Genomic DNA, 18,770 nt, shown 5'->3' with positions numbered 1-18,770 from the left:
CTCAGGAGGCTTCTCAGGTCCTCGTACAAATCGGCTTCTGGCAGGTGTCCTCCTAGACGCGCTGTTCTATCTGAAGCCCAGAGTAGGTTCAAGCCTGGCCCTTGTTTCCCATCACCTAGGTGAAGGGTGAGACAAGAAGAAGCTTGCTGCATCCCCAGGGAAGCCAAGTGAGCCATGTTCCAGAGATAATTGACCAAAGTGGATCACGCACATGGAGGAAATGGAGTAATAACAACTAATATTTTATGGTTTGCAAAAATACTTTCCTGTACTCTGTCTCATCTGAGAGAACCTTTACAGCGGTGAAGAAAGTTTAAAGTTGCCCACAAGCACACAGCCTGAGCTTTACGAGTTGGCTGGCAAGCCAACTGTGTTAGGTTTGAATGCATCTCTCTCAGCAGCACCATCCTGGTGTTCTGTCTTCTATCCCCGTAGACTTGTATAATCCTGTGATATTTAGCTGACAAGCTATAATGATGCTGGGAGTCGTGGTAAACCACATGCGGATTTAGGCAGATGGTGTTTCAGAGACATGAAGCTTCAGGAAGCAAATTTTCTGACAGACTGCCCTCTTGGAACAAATTGGTGCAAATACCTTGGACACCATGGTTCGGAGAGAAAGTTATTAAAGCAGGCTGGAAGGGTTTAGCAGACCCCGGCTTGGCACCGCAATTAAAACTAAGCGTGCATTTTTGAGCGTGGTGCGCCATGGGGTTGGAGTAGTGGAAGGGGCACATGGTGTGTGGGGGGGGGGGGGGGGGGGGGGGGGGGGGGGGGAGGGGGACGTGGGGGGGGGGGGGGGGGGGGGGGGGGGCGTGTGTAATGTAGCAGGAAGCTCACCGAGGCAGGAAGCCCAGGGCTTGGTCCTGGCTCGGACCCGCTGGGTGGCACTGAGCAAGTCCCTTTAAACTCTGTGAAGTTTATTTTCCCAGTCTGCCCACGGAGATAAGTGATCCAGTCCATCTTACGGGGTTGATACGACAGTCAAGTTAAAGAATGGATAGAAAAGTATTTTGGACCATAGAAAGCGTTACACAAATGCAAAGCATCATTCTCATGGTAGCTGCTTCTTTCATCCTCCCACGTATATCTCCCAAGTGCACCTGGCTTTGGGGGTGGAAGATGGTCCTGACTGTGGTCATATCCAGTGTTCTCTCTTCCTTACATCCTTCTCCTAAGCGTGGCCTGGGAAAACTGCCGTCAGAAGTTGTGAATCTTTGGATGAATGGGCTTCCCTCTGGTCTTACGAAGTGCTCTGCCCCCTCACCTTAGGAGCTAGGGCCACGTGACTATATTGAGGATGGATGATTTCCAGAAACCCCAGTAAAGCGCAACTTCTTCATATTCAACCACACTCTGTTCCATCTCTTGTCCTTATGGCTGTTTAAATATTATCTTTTGCCATGAAATAGGTTATAGAAGCATCTTTATTTTTTTAAAGATTTTTATTTATTTATTTGTCAGAGAGAGAGAGAGAGAGAGCAAAAGCCGGGGGGTGACAGGCAGAGGGAGAAGCAGGCTCCCCGCTGAGCAGGGAGCCCAATTCGGGACTTGATCCCAGGACCCTGGGATCATGACCCAAGCCGAAGGCAGATGCCTAACGAACTGAGCCACCCAGGTGTCCCTAGAAGCATCTTTAAAGTCAAAAAACATATTTGGTCAGCTGCTAAGCTAAGAGCAAAGCATGCTCCTGGAGAGGTCAGAGATGTTAGCATAAGGAAGGTGTACAGGGGAGCTGGAAATCGTGCCCTCCGTGGCTGTCCACGTGTTGGCATGGCTGGGAGACAGTGATCAGTGCTTCCTCCAACCCATGCATTCTATCAAAATGTCATCTAACACATTTCCAGTTTTGTTTATTCAGTAAGTAATTATTGAGCACCTACTACATTGCTAGGAATTGTTGCCTTCGTGCATTTTTAAAACCAGTAAGCACACCATCTAATTCATTACATGGGATCTTCGTAAAATAGGCAGGAGACAGGCATTATCTTCTTTTAACCTGTTAGTAAAGGTTAAACTCTGACTGGAGTAATCGAGTCGTTTTACAGATCATCAGGATTGGAGCAGGATTAGGCTACTTTTTGCCTTACTCCTCCATCATTCCCTGGCTGCGTTTCCCATTGGTGTGTCAGTCTAGAGGCATCCAGACGTGCAGAGTGACAACACAAGAGAGATCAGGAAGGACGAGCTATGTTTCACATACCGTCTCACCCCAGTGAGGGGGCCAGCTAAATGGGCGTCAGAAAAACTGGTATCCAGGGAGTGGCAGAGAGGAGTAGCCGGGCCCATTGTCCCTTCCTGTGACGTACAGTCCTTGTTTAAGGCACCTGAAGTCTAGGTGAGGGAAAGGGACATTACAAATTGAAAGTCCTATCTGCAACACGCTGGGACAGAAGCTGAGAGCCCAGGATACAGTCAGCACCGAGGAGCTCTATAGAAAGGTCAGGTGCTGGCCCCCAGAAAAGACATCGCAGATGAGTTAAACTTGAGCTGGCCTTCCTCTTGGAGGCTAGGAGGTGGATCATGGGGACTCAGGTTCAGGCAGGAAGAAGTAGGAAGAAATAGACTTCTTAGCTAGTATGTGTTGAGTGCAGGGCGGTGATGGGGAGAGGTGGCGGCCGCAGGGAAGGAAGGCTGGACACTTGTAAGAGTGTCACCGAATTTCCCTACTTAAGAGCATCTGGGGAGTATGGGCGTGTGGTCGGTATTGTTCAGAGCCCTAAGATGCCCCAAGGAAGCTCCGGCCTCCCATTGCCTATCCCCTTGCCCGCAGAATGTCCTGTAAGGCCTCTCTCTTTGCAGATAGAAAGGCTCCCCAAATCTGGAGAGGCTACTGGGTGGGCGCAGGGATTGGACATTTGTCTTTGTGTTGGACAAATCCGTGCGCCATTGGGGGTTCTTCCGTCACTCGGCACTTAGGGATGGCACTTAGGGATGTCAGAAAGACGATAAAGGGAATGTGCTTTCTGCGGTGCTCAGCACATGCTGAACAATCTATAAAACGGACCTTTGCCGTAACCGCCCCACCTTTTCCATGTGGTTTTTCACCGGGACACATCTGATTATAAGGTCCCAGCGGGTCAGACTTTAGAGCCTACTTGGTCCCCAGTGGGCGGTGGCGCGGCATGCGGTGGGAAGGGAAGGGTCCGATGGCGTGTGGCCTAGGTCAAGACGGGGCGAGACTTACGCAGAGCCTGGAATGACTGTGGCCCTTCCAGCTCATGGCACCACCGGCCGTTTCCCCCCCGGTAGCCTGTCAGAGTTTGTCTTTGCGCAAGACAGATCGTGGCTTAGGGGACGCTCCGTCCCGGCGACTGGCCCAGGGGACCGTCCCAGTGCCACTGTCTGGTAGGACAGCTCAGCAGGCCTGGGGCAGCAAGCCCTACGTGGTGTGGACCCGAAGTGGGTGACTGACATTTTCCTCTCAAAACAACAGGAACGGGTGGGCCTGCTGGGAAGGATTCCTCGGCTGTCAACGATCGAGGACGCCTGTCTCCCGAACTGAATGAGCGAGTCTCTCGTCCTGTCTCTTAGTTTATTTCCGTCTAGTCGTCTTCTTTCCAGTCCTTCCCTGGATGATGGGAGGGACCATTTGTTGAGGTTGTGCAGACGCTGAACAGCCCCTGCTCACTGGAGTGTGCAAAGATATGGCAGCAGAACAGGTGCTATCGTCTGAACGTGTTTCCGGAGGGCAGGGGGAGAGTTACTCTGACGGTAAGTGATGCGTTATACTAATATCACAGGGGTTTTGTTTTTCGTTTTTTTTTTTTTGCATGTGTGGTCAGTGAAGAGAATTTTTGGCAGTTGGCTCTCGCTTAACTAGATCTGTATACAGCACGCTGGAGCCTGGTAAGTGCCTCTGGTTTTTTTTACAGGCAGAGTTTTGGTGCCTAGGGGTCTGGGCTGTGGACAAGCAAGACGTGCCTGCAGGCAGGGAGTGCTTAGCTTGCTCCCAGCTCGCCAGAGCCAGGGCTGTGATGCTTCGGGCTGTTCACCCGGGCTCCAGGGGAGGTCACGTCACCTCTCAGCCCCTCCAGGACAGCCTGGAGGGGCGTGCGTGAGTGACTGCCTTGCTCCGGTTTAGGCCAAGGAGCGAGAGACGACGGCGGGATGCCCCGTAGCTCTCCCAGACGGTGCCGACGCTGTGCTGATGGAGAAGTAGTAGGAGTGAGGGTGTCTTGGGTCTAGGCTTTTGGTCTCCTTAGGCCATTTTTTATTTCAATGAGCAGACATAAATAGAGCTGAATCATTCAGTGCAGAGGAAAAGCACAAGAAACCCAAATGGATGGATGGGCCCCATCATTGATGTGTAGCTCTGGCTGATAACGAGAGATGCACACAGGACCCCTGTGTATGTGCTTTGGTGCTCCACAAGCCCAGCCTTTCGATCACAGGAGGGACCCAGCTGGGCAGTGCTGGACCCAGAGATCAGCTTTTCACCTATGTTAGCCCCAGAATGTAGAACATTTGCCTCCATGAGTTTTTGGTAATCGCTATTGTAGACCCAAGAATTTATTTTTTTTAATCCTATCAACCTGAATATTGAAGCTCTAGAATCCAGGGAGAGCACCATCTATGTTTTAAATGGGTAATTGAGAAGGATTAAAAGGTTATAGGAACTTTTTTTTTTAAGATTTTATTTATTTGACAGAGAGAGACACAGCGAGAGAGGGAACACAAGCAGGGGGAGTGGGAGAGGGAGAAGCAGGCTCCCCACTGAGCAGGGAGCCCGATGCAGGGCTCGATCCCAGGACCCTGGGACCATGACCTGAGCTGAAGGCAGATGCTTAACGACCGAGCCACCCAGGCACCCCGGAACTTTTTTTTAAAATAAGTACCTAACAAAAGGAAACACCGCGTTGAATAGGAGTGTTATTTCTTTAAATGTGGTTCCAGAGGGAAGAGAACTCATCCTTATATTTTATCTCTTATTTGCCTGACACTTCATATATTGTTATTTAAAAATCCTCAAAAGTCCTGGGGCGCCTGGGTGGTTCAGTTGGTTAAGCGACTGCCTTCGGCTCAGGTCATGATCCTGGAGTCCCTGGATCGAGTCCCGCATCGGGCTCCCTGCTCGGCAGGGAGTCTGCTTCTCCCTCTGACCCTCCCCCCCTCTCATGTACTTGCTCTCTCTCATTCTCTCTCTCTCAAATAAATAAATAAAATCTTTAAAAAAAAAAATAAAAATCCTCAAAAGTCCTATGTGATGATCCCCTTTTATAAGGGCAAGTTGGGGTATAGAGTGTGTGAGCGGTTGGCCCAGCATTGACCAGCTAAGGGAGATAGGATCTGGATTCAAATCCTGTGAGTTAGTCTCTAAAGCAAGGTTTTCACTCCCAACACTCCTGATGTTGGGCCAGAGAATTCTCTGTTATGGGGGCTGCATCCCTGGCCTCTGCGCAGAAATGGCTCCAGATACTGTCCTCTGCCAGTCAACAGCGGGGGACCACTGCTCTAGAGGCTTAATTTTTCCTGCCATTGCACATTCAGAAAGAAGTTTGGGGGTACCCTTAAAGACTAGATGCTACAGTTCGCTGATGTTTAGAGTGATTTTTTTTTACTACAACCATAATAAAGTCCACTTGGATGATTTGGAAAATAAATTGTTTATAGTCTCACCACCTAGAGAGACCCACTTTCAACATTTGGTATATTTCCTTCCAGCACCTTTCTCTGTGCATATATATATGTAGTTTTAAAAAATCATACTTTTTAAAAAAAGGTATTTATTTACTTGAGAAAGAGAGAGAGCAGGGGGAGGGGAAGAGGGAGAGAGAGAATCTCAAGCAGACTGTGCGCTGAGTGCAGAGCCCAGTGTGGGGCTCGATCTCACAACCCTGAGATCATGACCTGAGCCGAAACCAAGAGTCAGAGCTTAACCAACTGAGCCAGCCAGGTGTACCCAAAATCATACTTCTTTTATCTGAATGTTTATACTTAATATTTTTATCTGAATTTTATACTTTATATCAAGAACTTTTTGTATTTCATTAAATAATCACTGTAATTATTTTTAGTAACTGCATTATATCCTATTATGTTTATACCATAGTTCAGGTAAACATTACCCAAATGTTGGACATTTAGAGTTTTTCCAGTTTGTCCGCATCCTAAATATTGCCTCAGTGAACATATTAGCACAGAAGTCTTTGTGTAGTTCTCTAAGCTATATATTTCTATGAAAAGAGAAATTGGGTCAGGCTCCATGCCTATTTTTAGGCCCCATTTCCTCCATATTGTTACATTGCTTTCTGTAAATGCTGGACTAACCTGGCTGCCTTCTCTTCATCTGTTCATGGAATCTTGTCTTGCTTCTTAACTATGAGTATTACTTTTTCCAATCTTTTCATTTAACAGGCAAAAATAACATTCATTGTTTTAATTTGCATTCATTTGATTACCAACAAAACTGACCATCTTGGAGGACCTGAGTGGCATAGTCAGTTGAGCCCCGACTCTTGGTTTCAGCTCAGGTCGTGATCTGGGGGTCATGGGATCGAGCCCTGAGTTGGGCTCTGTGCTCAGTATGGTGTCTGCTGGAGATTCTCTCTCTCTCTCTCCCTCTCCTTCTGCCCCTCCCGCTCATGTGTGCTCTCCTTCTCTCTAAAACAAATAAATCGATCTTAAAAAAAAAACAAAAACAAAAACTGACCGTCTTCCCATCTATTATATAGCTATTTACTTTTCTTATTCTCCAAAAATATTTGTTGGTGAGATGATTGTTGGTTTAGTAAATCCAAATGTGTCTCACTACTTCAAGATTTGCTACTTTCTTCCTAGTTCAGACTTACAGCTGAAGCTCCTTAAGCTTTCCAAGTAGCAAGAGAGGGAGACACAGGGCAGGAGTTGGGAGAAGAGATGGAAGGGAATGCTTGTGTATAAACTGTAGATTACCTAGCTAGAATTAACTGAGCCCTGAACTTGGAAGAAGAGAAAAGGGGAGAATGACTTGCGCATGAGGTTCTGCAGACAGTGAACGAAGTGGTGCAAATACCTGGTTGGGGAGTTCCAGAGGTGGCCACCAGGCGGTGCCATTGGCCCAGGACGATTTGGTTTCTCTGGTGTGGGAGGTCTAGGGAAGCGTATTACTAAGTGGTCACAAGGTGAGTGAGGTGATAAGGAGGCTGAGTGCCAATCACACACATAGAACATTCGCTAGTTAGGTGTTTGTAACTAACCTGCTGGTGATCACCGGTTGGCATGATGCACCTGCGTGTGTGTGTGTTTGTGTGGTTTTTATCACTCCGAAAAGAAATTCCATTCCTATGGCCATCATTCCCCCAGTTTCCCCACCCCTCCTTACCCCCTCCTCCCTCCCCCTTCCCCCAGACCCTGGCAACCACTAAGCCAATTTCCGTCTCCAAGAATTTGCCTACTTTGGACATTTCATATAAATGTACAAATTTATATGCATTATAATACATGTAAGAGGTAGTCTTCTGTGATAGGGCTGTTTTCTGTTACTACGTGCCCCGACCAACACTACCCCAGTTTACATTGTGGCACGAGGCATCAGGGTAGTGAGATAGACTGATTATTTCAAGTGCTATAGCATTTCCAATCCTGTTAGGACAGAGGGAAGTACCTAGAACAGCAGTTTTCTGACCTGGGAAGCTTTTAGAAGTAACAATTCCTGGCCCCCAATATCTCCAGGAATTTAAATTTAGTGGTTCTGGGAAGTTGGGCTGCTTAGGATTTGGGGGGGGGGCTCCAGGTGATTCTGCTGATAGTTTAGCCGTCAGCAATGAGCAATGGGCGATCAAGTAGTGGAGCAAAGGAAACCTGGGTTTGAACAGAGACAGGGAATGACATGGCCTTTCCCTGAAGACTGGCTCTCTCTAGCAGCTGCAGCTTTAACTCCAGTGCCTCCTGGGAAAGCAGCTGTACCCTCATCATCTGCCACGTTGCATGCTACAGTGCTGGTTCATGTCAGTGTCATCTTTGACTCAGCATGACAACAGTGCACATTTGAAGGCCAGCAAAACCAATGACATCAGCCTTATTTACTGTTCCGCTGGCAAATATGTGCAATGTGGTATAGCAGAAAGAACACTGAATTAGAAGTCTGAGCCTTGCCAGAACATTGTACTGAATGCCGCCGAGGGCCACGGTGACATCCAGTGAGAATAGGGCGTGAGATGTGGCACAGGGCATGAAATGGGGTATTGAACCCCAGGTCAGCATGGGGCTTTAGAGAGCATCTTGTCTACCTGCTCATTTCATAGTAGAGAAGACTGTGGCCTTGAGAGGGGAGGTTCCTCGCTGCAGGTCATACACCGGCTGTTAGTACAGATCCTTTGCCTCTTTCTCTTTTCCCACTATGCCTTACTCCTCCACATCTCTCTCTTTGGGGATCTGAAGAATCATACCCAACCGCTTTTCATTTTCAGAAGTGAGGAAACCCAGGACTAATTTGTCCAATGTTACAGAGCTAATTGATTTATATTTGCTTTGGATGAGTGGGAGTTGCAATGATGACAGATGAAAAATCCAAGATGGCATTCGTGGATGGCTTTTCAGAACAGCCCAGAGCAGATCCAAGTTTTGTGAGGCCTGAAGCTTATGCAGTTGAGAAACCCTCTTTAAGAAAAATAATACAAAGTTACAAATGCAAAATTAGGTCCAAGGCTTTGGAAGCCATCTGTGCAAAGGAGGGGCCCTAAATATTTTTTTAAATTTTATTTTATTACGTTAATCACCATACATTACATCATTAGTTTTTGATTAGTGTTCCATGATTCATTGTTTGCGTATAACACCCAGTGCTCCATTCAATACGTGCCCTCTTTAATACCCATCACCAGGCTAACCCATCCCCCCACCCCCCTCCCCTCTAGAACCCTCAGTTTGTTTCTCAGAGTCCATAGTCTCTCATGGTTCATCTCCCCCTCTGATTTCCCCCCCCTTCATTCTTCCCCTCCTGCTATTTTCTTCTTCTTCTTTTTTTTTTTTAAAGATTTTATTTATTTATTTGACAGAGAGAGACATAGCGAGAGCAGGAACACAAGCAGGGGGAGTGGGAGAGGGAGAAGCAGGCTTCCCGCAGAGCGGGGAGCCCAATGTGGGGCTCGATCCCAGGACCCTGGGATCATGACCTGAGCCGAAGGCAGACGCTTAACGACTGAGCCACCCAGGAGCCCTCTTCTTCTTTTTTTTTTTTTTAACATATAATGTATTATTTGTTTCAGAGGTACAGGTCTGTGATTCATCAGTCTTACACAATTCACAGCGCTCACCATAGCACATACCCTCCCCAATGTCTATCACCCAGCCACCCCATCCCTCCCACTCCCCACCACTCCAGCAACCCTTAGTTTGTTTCCTGAGATTAAGAATTCCTCATATCAGTGAGATCTATGATACATGTCTCCCTCTGATTGACTTATTTCGCTTAGTATAATACCCTCTAGTTCCATCCGCGTCGTTGCAAATGGCAAGATTTCAGGGGTTTTTTGATGGCTGCATAATATTCCATTGTATATATATATATACCATCTCTTCTTTATCCATTCATCTGTTGATGGACATCTTGGCTCTTTCCATAGTTTGGCTATTGTGGACATTGCTGCTATAAACATTGGGGTACACGTACCCCTTTGGATCCCTACATTTGTATCTTTGGGGTAAATACCCAGTAGTGCAATTGCTGGCTTGTACGGTAGCTCTATTTTCAACTTTTTGAGGAACCTCCATACTGTTTTCCAGAGTGGCTGCACCAGCTTGCATTCCCACCAACAGTGTAGGAGGGTTAGGGGCCCTGAATCTTACACCTCATTCACCTCACTGTAAATCCACCTCTAGGAGCAGTCCTAGCAAGATCCCCGGTCATATGTGTTCTGCCAGGTTCTTTTATATATATAAATAATGTGTATCCTGCTGAGAACCAGTTAGTGGCCTCCAGGCACACGGAATGGAGGCCATCCTGTCAACAAATACGTGTTGAGGGTCCATTTTACGTAAAGCGTGCTTCAGGGGACAGAGAGAGGCTTGAACACACAGTGAGCACTGGTCCCAGTCCTCCTCACCGGCTGTAGCACCGTGGTCTGCCCAGGGGCACCTCAGGGATCCCAGCCTCTGTTTCTGTCCCCGGTTTTGGTCTCAGAGAGTCTTCTTCCTCGGACATTCTTCTCCCTTTATTGAATGGGGAATGGACCTCAACATGAGTACAACCCTTGGGGGTTTCTAGGTGGAAACCTTGTCCAGGTTTAAATGACATTGCTATGACTGGGCACCGCCCCCACCCAAGTCCCTTAATCAAATCACCACCTTGAAATGAACTCATCAGGGCCACTTTTCCCCAAAATATACCTAATGCCATTGAAACAACGAGAACAGCATGACCATCCCAAATAACCTCTATGCATATTCTCAAGACGTTTATTTTATTTCCATTTTGGTAAGACATCTGTACACAATTCTGTTTATTTAACTGATCACATTAGCATTAGCTCCTATATTTTAAAAAACAATCCTGGTTTCTGCTACTTTCTGAGAGATACACATGGCGATAGAAATAAATCCAGTGTCAGGAGTGGAACAAGTTTAGTAGAAGGTGTTTTTGTTATGTTTGCTTTATTTCGCGTTTCACAGTTACCTATCGTGTTTATTGAATTCCCGTGGATGAGTGAAGTGCCAAAGCTGCGAGGTCGTAAGTCCCTTTCGGGAAAGCCAAGGATTGTTTGTGTCTTACCAATATTTCCCTTTCCGTTGGTGGGAGCAATGGATGAGGCCCTCAGGATCACCCAAAGCTCACTTTTGTTTTTCGTGGCCAGATTCTTACTGTCATTTGGAAACAAACCTTTTGGGACGTTAAAGCACAAAGGGGCATTAAAGCCTTGGGAGGGTTTACAACATCTTCTTGAAGGACAGCATGGAGGGTTCCCAGCCTCGTCGAGGAGTGGCCCGTCATTGCTGATGTCACAACCAATCCCGTCACCCTCGGGTCCCTCCCTGCTTTGAGTCACGGATTTCAAACATCCTCAAAAGCTCTTCCCCAGTAATTCCAAAACTCTTAACAAATCAATCCTAAGGAAAAAGAAATAAACAAATATGCAGAAGAGCAGAAGGATAATTAGGGTATGGTTTTAATTAAAATTTTTAAGTGTTCCTTCTCAAAATCTTGTTTAAGCTGCTAAATATGCAAAAGCAAACTTCTGAGTGGAAAAGCAGTCAAGGCCATTACCATTAGAGATTTTGAATTCTGTAATAAACAAATAGTTTATTTCTCCTTCTTCTTCTCCCTCTTCTTCCTCTTCTCCTTCTCCTTCTTCTTCTTAATATCAAGGGAGTCAAGTCATGGCTAAGATTTTAAAATACAGAATGGCTGTCTACGGCATTAGGTGTATGCAGGGACAGATCACAAAAGAGGCAGATACAGCCTCCGTTGGCCCGTGGATTGGTGAACCTGCTTGCTGTTCTATAGCTTCTAGTAAAGGGACTACCAAAGAAACACATCCAGTGGGTACACTCACCCTGCCTGAGGTAGGTTGGAGCCGTCTGGATGCTTGCTGTGACGTGGTTACCTCATGACTCTGTGCTTTGCCAATTATCTGGGCCCGTTTACCTCTGTTCCCGCTCCACTGGCCCTTTGGCTATTTTTCTGTTTATTGACATCTGAATCCAAGGGGAAAGAAGTGAACATTTATTAAGTGCTATGTTTGTACCAGTTAATCTTCTCAATGAAGTATTATTATCACCCGTGTTTTACAGAGAAGGAAAACAAATATTCAAATAGGTAAAACACTTTGCCCAGGATCACATAAGTTTTTAATCGTGCATTGTAAAAGGACAGCTTCTTTGTATTTGCCAGATTCCATGCAAGGAGCCTTACAAGGACTATTTTATTTTATTTTATCCTCATGCCACCCCCTTAAGATTGGCATTCCTTATATCCTCATGTTACAGACAAGGTCATACAGCCAGGGGGAGGGAGCCAAGATTCAAACTCAGGCAGATGGATCACAGAGCAAGTACTTTTGCCCGCCAAGCCTCCTCTATGTACCTGAGCTGTCCTGGGACACCAGCCATGTGGGACACTAAACCCTCGAAATAGGGTTGGTTTGAATGGTCATGTGCCCTAAGTATAAGCTACACACCAGATTTTGGAAATAGTTCAACAAAAATGCACAATATCTCATCACTCATTTTTTTTAAAATACTGATTACATGTTGAAATGATAATAATTTGGATGTATTGGGATAAAGTAAGTTATTAAATTTAATTTCACCTGTTTCTTTTTACTTTTTGATATAAGGGTACTAGACGATTTAAGCTCACCTGTGTGGCTCACATTATATTTTCACCTGACGGCGCCCCTTATGTACTATTCCAAGTAACAAGGGACTGTGAAATTTACCCAAGCCAACAGTGTTTCTCGCCAGTAGTTCTAGTTAAAATTTTAGTTGAGAGTGTAGGTGGAGAGCTTGAAGCTATTTAAAAAATTTTTAATTATTTTTTAAAGCTATTTTTTTTAAATGTGTTAAAACATTAAGCCTTTTTTATTTGTGAATTTGAATTATGCTTTCTTTACCCCCATTACCATTTGTGGGTAAAAAAGATGGCCATTTTTAGGGTTCAAAAGAAACACATGAGTTACCATTTCAGAGTCTACCACATGGAGTGCTCTGCCTATCCGAGTGTGTGCTCCTGGATGCCCCTCTTCTAGATTTCATTGAGGGGAGTTGCCTGCCACTTTCCACACAGCCTTGTGGCCGACCACCTTTGTGTCTCCTCCAACATGGCTTTGGGCCCTTGGCCCAGGTATGGTGCCTGGCACTGAGCGGACGCTCAGTGAGGAGCTCAGCGGTTGTTATTGTTTTTGATGTTTTTTTTATTCATAATGACTAATACCTGGCAGAGATTACATGGATACAAAAGGAAGAAGTTGGGAATATTTGTGTGCGGTGGGAAAACTACAGGCCGGAAAAACTATACCAGAGGTCTGTAGAAGCTGTCATCGGAGTGAACTCCCCACCCCCGCTCCCCACCCCCAACACACACACCACCTGCTCTCCCTTCCCGGGGCTGGAATTAAAAAGAAAAAGAAGAAGAAGAAAGAAGAAGGTAATAACTACTAGAAAATCGGAAACAGAAAAGAATGTCCTATAAGGAGATCACTGTCCAAAACAAACGTTTACACTAGCTATTTATAAAAGACACTTATTTACAGCAGCTATGGATGGAGAAAGGGAGGTCGGGGATCAATAATTAATGCAGGCACCAATTTGTTAGGCCAAGTGAGACCTTCTTTGTCGTGGTCCAGAAGGCCTTCCCTGACTCAACTCAAGTCCCCTCGTCTTAATTTACAGAGGAGTAGAAGGAACTGCCATATGAAATAATCGCATCCCTGAGCCACGTGCCCAGCCCGGGCCAGCACAGAACCTCGGAAAGGAGACTCTTGACAGCAAGCAGCTGACAGAAGGGGGCCCTGGGCTGGCCATCCCATCCGGCATGGGCCCGTCTCAGTCTCTGCCATGCCTTACTCACACCTTCTTCTCAGCCCTGGGTCCCCAGTGTCGTGTTTCCCTGTAAAGCCCAGGCTGGCTGGGAAAGTCCAGCCCCAGATGAAACCATAAGAGCTGTGAGTCGGGCCGAGGATCACTCTTGCTGCCACGTGGCTTGGTGTTGATGTCATCTATTGGCCCTCCCAGGCTCCTGCAGACCTCCTTCAACCTTTCCCTGTGTGTCGGAAGCTAGCTCCTTGCACACCCCATCACTCATTACAAACCTCCTGGCCATTTACTTGGCTCTGATCTGGCCACTGATGTTCTACTTGCGTTGATTTCTGCCTGCCTCCGGGGACCGACCCAACACTGCCCTCTCTCCTCACCCAAGAACATGAACTATCCCACTTGTCTCTTGAGCTGCTACACCAGGGGGCCTGGGACTCCTGTGAGGAAGTCACTGCTTTAAGTTACAGTGATTACCCCAGAAATTGTCTAAGGTGCAAATATATTACACAGGAACAGAGGACCACATAGTACTCATTACCATGTTAGTGGAGAACCTTACCCAAAGGAATGGCACATGGGACTCAGCACATCTTCGAGAACAGAGATGTGGGGCTCTTGCTCTGGGCAAAGGACATCCTCAGTAAGTGGAGTTTCAGAAAGGAAGATGAAGTTGGGAGATTTCAATAACTGGAGACAGTAGGACTCTAGACAGGACCACGTGCTGAAGGGCCCACCCAAGTGTATATCTTGACTTTTTTTTTATGGTTTTCTCCATGTCCTCACTCAATCGCAACCCCTACCACAATTTTGTTTAAATGTCACATTATTTTTTTCAACAATAAGTGATACCTCAACTTAAACTCTACTCTGACTCCCAGTTAAGTCATATAATTTCAGCAAGAATCATAGAATAAAGGTTTTAAAGGACCCCCAATGGGCCTTAACCTCAGGACAGAAACATACTTGGCTTCCCTACAAATTGCCAGATAGAGACTTCACTTCAGGCAGCAAATAAAGTTATATGAAGGGATTAAAAGTGCTGCTGCAAATTACCTATTAAAGTGGCTTTTTCGAAAACCTACAAAATTCACAGCTATCCTCCAAGTACCTCATTTTCAAATTAATGTATTTTATTCTAATTTTGGGTTTTGTGCAGATGCGTTGGGGAGGGGTGGGGCTTGTGGTGGCTGCAGGAGAATTAGTTAAATTTGCAGAGTAAAATTTGAACTTTTGCAAATGAGCAAACAGCCAAAACAAACACCACTTTGGAAAAAAATACACATTTTCTTCTTTTGAAAAGCAAGCAGTGCCTAAGCAAAATACCTTAAAAGTGAACTAAAAAGCTTTTCTAAAATAAACAACTCTGCTTGTGATCCTAAATTGGGACCATATGTAGATGTGAAAACCACAGATGCAGTGGTTCGCCTCCGAGTTTCTGCCTGCACTGTTTGCGTGCCTTCGAGTAGATGATGATAATGTTGCCTTTGGTCCCAAAGGAGCCTGAGTTTTTTAGATCCTCGTATGACTGGGGGGGGGTTGGTACGAAGCAGAAGAAAGAAAAGGAACGAAAACAAATGCCTTTCAAGACAGACTATCTGAACAATGAATTTTATTTTGCCTATCTGCCAGGAGATTCAACTCAGTTCAGATCGCTCCTGCACCTTTAGGGTGGTGCCAAGCGACGGGCGCGGCGTTTGCTGAGGACGCGGGCTGCGTGGGGAAGTCCCTGTGAGAGACCAGGCTGGCACTCGGAGCATTCGATGGCTCCTGCGAAGTGCCTGGACCAGCCCCCTGCCCTGGGGCAAATCAATGAATAAGCCAATTCAGCAGAGATAGAATCATTTCTTTGTTTTTCTCAATTACCAAATGCTGTGTGCTTTGGGGTCACTTGTCATGGGTTTAGAGAATGTGGATGTTGCAACATAAGTCCTCACCATTCTAAACAGCTTCAACTAAGCTCCGTTACCAAGGAGGAGGGTTGAGGCCCTAACACCCATCTCTAACTGTAAATGATTCTGCATTCATCATCTCCTTCTAGGACACGTATTTCTCTGTCCCCATTGTGCTCGTGGTCTCCTCCACAAACTGGCACTTACATCGGATATGTGTTTATGTGGACGTGTTTTGCCCCCTATAACTCTGATGATAAATCCTTCAGAGAAGGAGTTCTGTCACCTGGGCAAGAATGGAGGATGCCTGCCCTGAAAAAACCGAGTAGGATGAGTCCAAGTATTAACTTATTTAGTTTTAAGTGGGTTAAGGAGGCACTGCTGTTAAGAAAAAGTTTGACTGTTTTGAGCCCCTGTTGCTCGCTGCCCCAAATACAGGGCTGGGATCATCAGAATGAAGAATACATAGGATTGTTAATCTGGGCTCTGTTAATTGTGCTGTTAGGAAATACTGATTAGATAATAAAAGGAGCAAACATTTATTGAGTGCTTACTACATACCTACCAGGCAGTGAACTAAGCATTTTGCGTATAATCTCTTATTTGATCCCCTCGCAAGCATACTATCCCCAAATTCAGAAGAAGGAAATTGAGATCCAGAGAGATTGGGATGTTCTCTGAAGTGTGGCAGAATGTGGACTTGAACCCAGGGTCTTAACAACAGGAAGCTCTAAAAGGTTTTTTGTAAAAAAAAAAAAAAAAAAAAAAAAAAGGTTTTTTGTATAAAAGGTGCTCTCTTTTCTGTGGGTCTTCAGTAAGTGAAAATTAGTTGCTTTTCAATAATATGTTTGAATTTTGGGACTCTCACTTCTTACCAGGAATCAAGGCAAAAATGCCTTCATATATAGTTAATTTTGAGGATGGACATGTATAGAAATGACTATTTTTTTCTTCTTTTTAGCTCACTTAAATTATTTGGCCTGAAGGAAGCAGAAACATGGATATTAGACATCTAACATTTTAAAATCCCACCCTTAAGTTGGCCACTTTTTTCAGGTGTTTTCTCTTCCCTCCCCCCCGCCCCATAACGGCTAAATCATGTGTCTTTCTCTGGCCTTTTCTCCATGCTTCTGTCTTCTATGCTCCAGTGTGGACAATAACGTGTAGCCAAACTACCTGAGTGCTGCGCTAAGGAGAAAGCCGAGGTGTGGCTTGGACAGGAGGTGACAGGTTCATCCTCCCACCTTTGAGAAGTGGTAGTACTTTGTATAACAGTGTGTGTGTTTACCTCGGGGCGGGGGGGAGAGACAAAACTTGCAGGGCCAGCCAGAGCTTCCTCAGGTTGGCCCTCAGGATTTCCTGGGATGCGGGCTCCTCTTCGTTCCCTCATGGTCACGCAGGTGCTGCACGCTGTCTGTGTCCTGCTCGTCCCCGTCGGTGCCTGCTCAGCGGCCTCTGAGGCCATGGACCACCGCCTCCTCTGTTCCAGTTTCCTTGCCCTCCTCCAGCTCCGCTCTGGCTCAGGAGTGTGAGAGGGCAAACCAAAGCAGGGCAGCGTTCTTCCGAATCACCTCTCCGATGCCTCAGTGTCCCAGGCCATGAACAGGAGAGAAGCTGGTGGTGCCTCTGTAAATGATGCATGGGGACGCGCAGGAGGAACGAAGGCCCAGACCGCAGGGTATTTTTAGCGCCGGCTGTTTGTGGTGACCTAAGTGAAAACTGCTGGCTCCTGTCCCTTCAGCTGAATGGCTGGTATTCAGGAGAGTATGCCCACTCCCTGCCAGACTCTGCTCATGGAGCTGCCTTTTTACGAGGTGGCTGACTGGCTCCTTGGCACCAGGCAGCCCTGCCACAATTCTCTTTTATTGCCCAGCGCCAGTGCCCAGTCGTGTGGGCCCACGGGCAGCCCCGGCATGGCGCTGCGGCCGGGTGGGGGCCCGGGGGAGATTGCTGGCTGCGAGCTTGTCAGGGTTGTTACCGAATTGCGAGGCAGCGTCCGCAGGGCCGGGGATATGTCTGGAGGCTCGAAACCTCTGGTGTGAGGCTGGCACGCAGACACCGCGGAACCACGGTGGCGGGGACCACAGCCGGCTCCCCATCCCAGAGTCATTCTGCTGGGGCCCAGCTGTGGGGGGAAGCTGACCCTCCTGGTCACAGACACTTTGGGGGCCTCAGAGGGAGCTGGAAAATATGAGAGGCCCCCGTTATTCTGACAGGTCATTCTACCAATGACTTCTCTGGAGCTAGAGCTGATCTTTGGAGGACGACCCCCCCCAACCCCTCCCCGCAAAGGGAATGGATGGGCTGCATAGAGCCTTTTGGGGGTTCCCCTGGTGCCACTGTGGAATGGAAACAGTGCTGGGGTCCCAGTCTCCAAATAGCACTAACTGGATGAGTGATTTCAGGCAAGTAACAATCTCTTAGGACTCCCTTTCTCACTTATGAGTAGTCATGCTTGCCTTACTGACCTCACGAAACATTTTTAATGAGGATATAAAAGTACTTTGAAACGATTGAAACAGTAAGAGTACAAAAAGGTGATAGTGGTGCCAGACCCCATTTATCTTCTTCATTTCTGGCCAACCTTGACTTTTACCAAATCTGTCCCCACCAGTCCCAGCAAAGAGGGACTCTTGCATTAGATGGTGTGAGGTCATCAGGCTCTGTGAAGGACATCACTTGTATGTGAGAACTTACCTTCAAGATGGAGGTATTTCTAATTCTCACACAGAATTCGTTTGAATGAAAAAGGGTGCAGTGGGATCCTTTCCTTGTGAAATGTGAGCACGTGCCTCTATAATTAGAATAAATCCTTAAATAAAAGGATGTCAACGGTAGCCACAGCTCCTTTCTCTGAAACCTCAAGTGAATTTTAGAAAGCCTCTCAGTAGCAACCCTGGATGTTGCAGACCCACGAACCAAGATCATTACCCCAAGGTCTCTCTCAGAGATAATTTAATCTTATTTTATATATAATTTGAATAAGTCTGGCTCTCTCGTTTCTTAGCCCCTTGCTACTGAAAGTGTGGTATTTGGACTGACAGCATCGCCATTACCTGAGAACTTGTTAGAAAGGCAGAGTCTCGGGGCGCCTGGGTGGCTCAGTCGGTTAAGCGTCTGCCTTCGGCTCAGGTCATGATCCCAGGGTCCTGGGATCGAGCCCCGCATCGGGCTCCCTGCTCGGCGGGGAGCCTGCTTCTCCCTCTCTCTCTGCTGCTCCCCCTGCTTGTGCTCTATCCCTCTCTCTCTCTCAAATAAATAATAAAAATCTTTAAAAAAAAAAAAAAAAAAAAAAGAAAGGCAGAGTCTCAGGCCCCACCCCTCACTTGTTAATCAGAACCTGCATTTTGACAGGATCCTCATGTGATTTATGTGTGTAGTAAAGCACATTAGAAGAGGGGATTTGCAAGGCCTAGGCCCACTCTTTAT

At 46.6% G+C, this 18,770-nt stretch overlaps 1 protein-coding gene across 5 annotated transcripts in view; it reads left to right on the top strand.

Moving 5' to 3' along the window:
* The window catches only part of LOC116640263 (neuroendocrine protein 7B2), a 55,681-nt gene that overhangs the window by 14,176 nt on the left and 22,735 nt on the right, over positions 1 to 18,770 (top strand). The gene's annotated exons all lie outside the window — the stretch shown is intronic.

The sequence above is a fragment of the Phoca vitulina genome, unplaced genomic scaffold (genome assembly GCF_004348235.1).
Source record: "Phoca vitulina isolate PV1807 unplaced genomic scaffold, GSC_HSeal_1.0 scaffold20, whole genome shotgun sequence".
In the NCBI taxonomy this organism is placed as follows: domain Eukaryota; kingdom Metazoa; phylum Chordata; class Mammalia; order Carnivora; family Phocidae; genus Phoca; species Phoca vitulina.
Note: the sequence above shows the minus strand (reverse complement) of the source record. Positions and strands in the feature narration are given on the sequence as shown.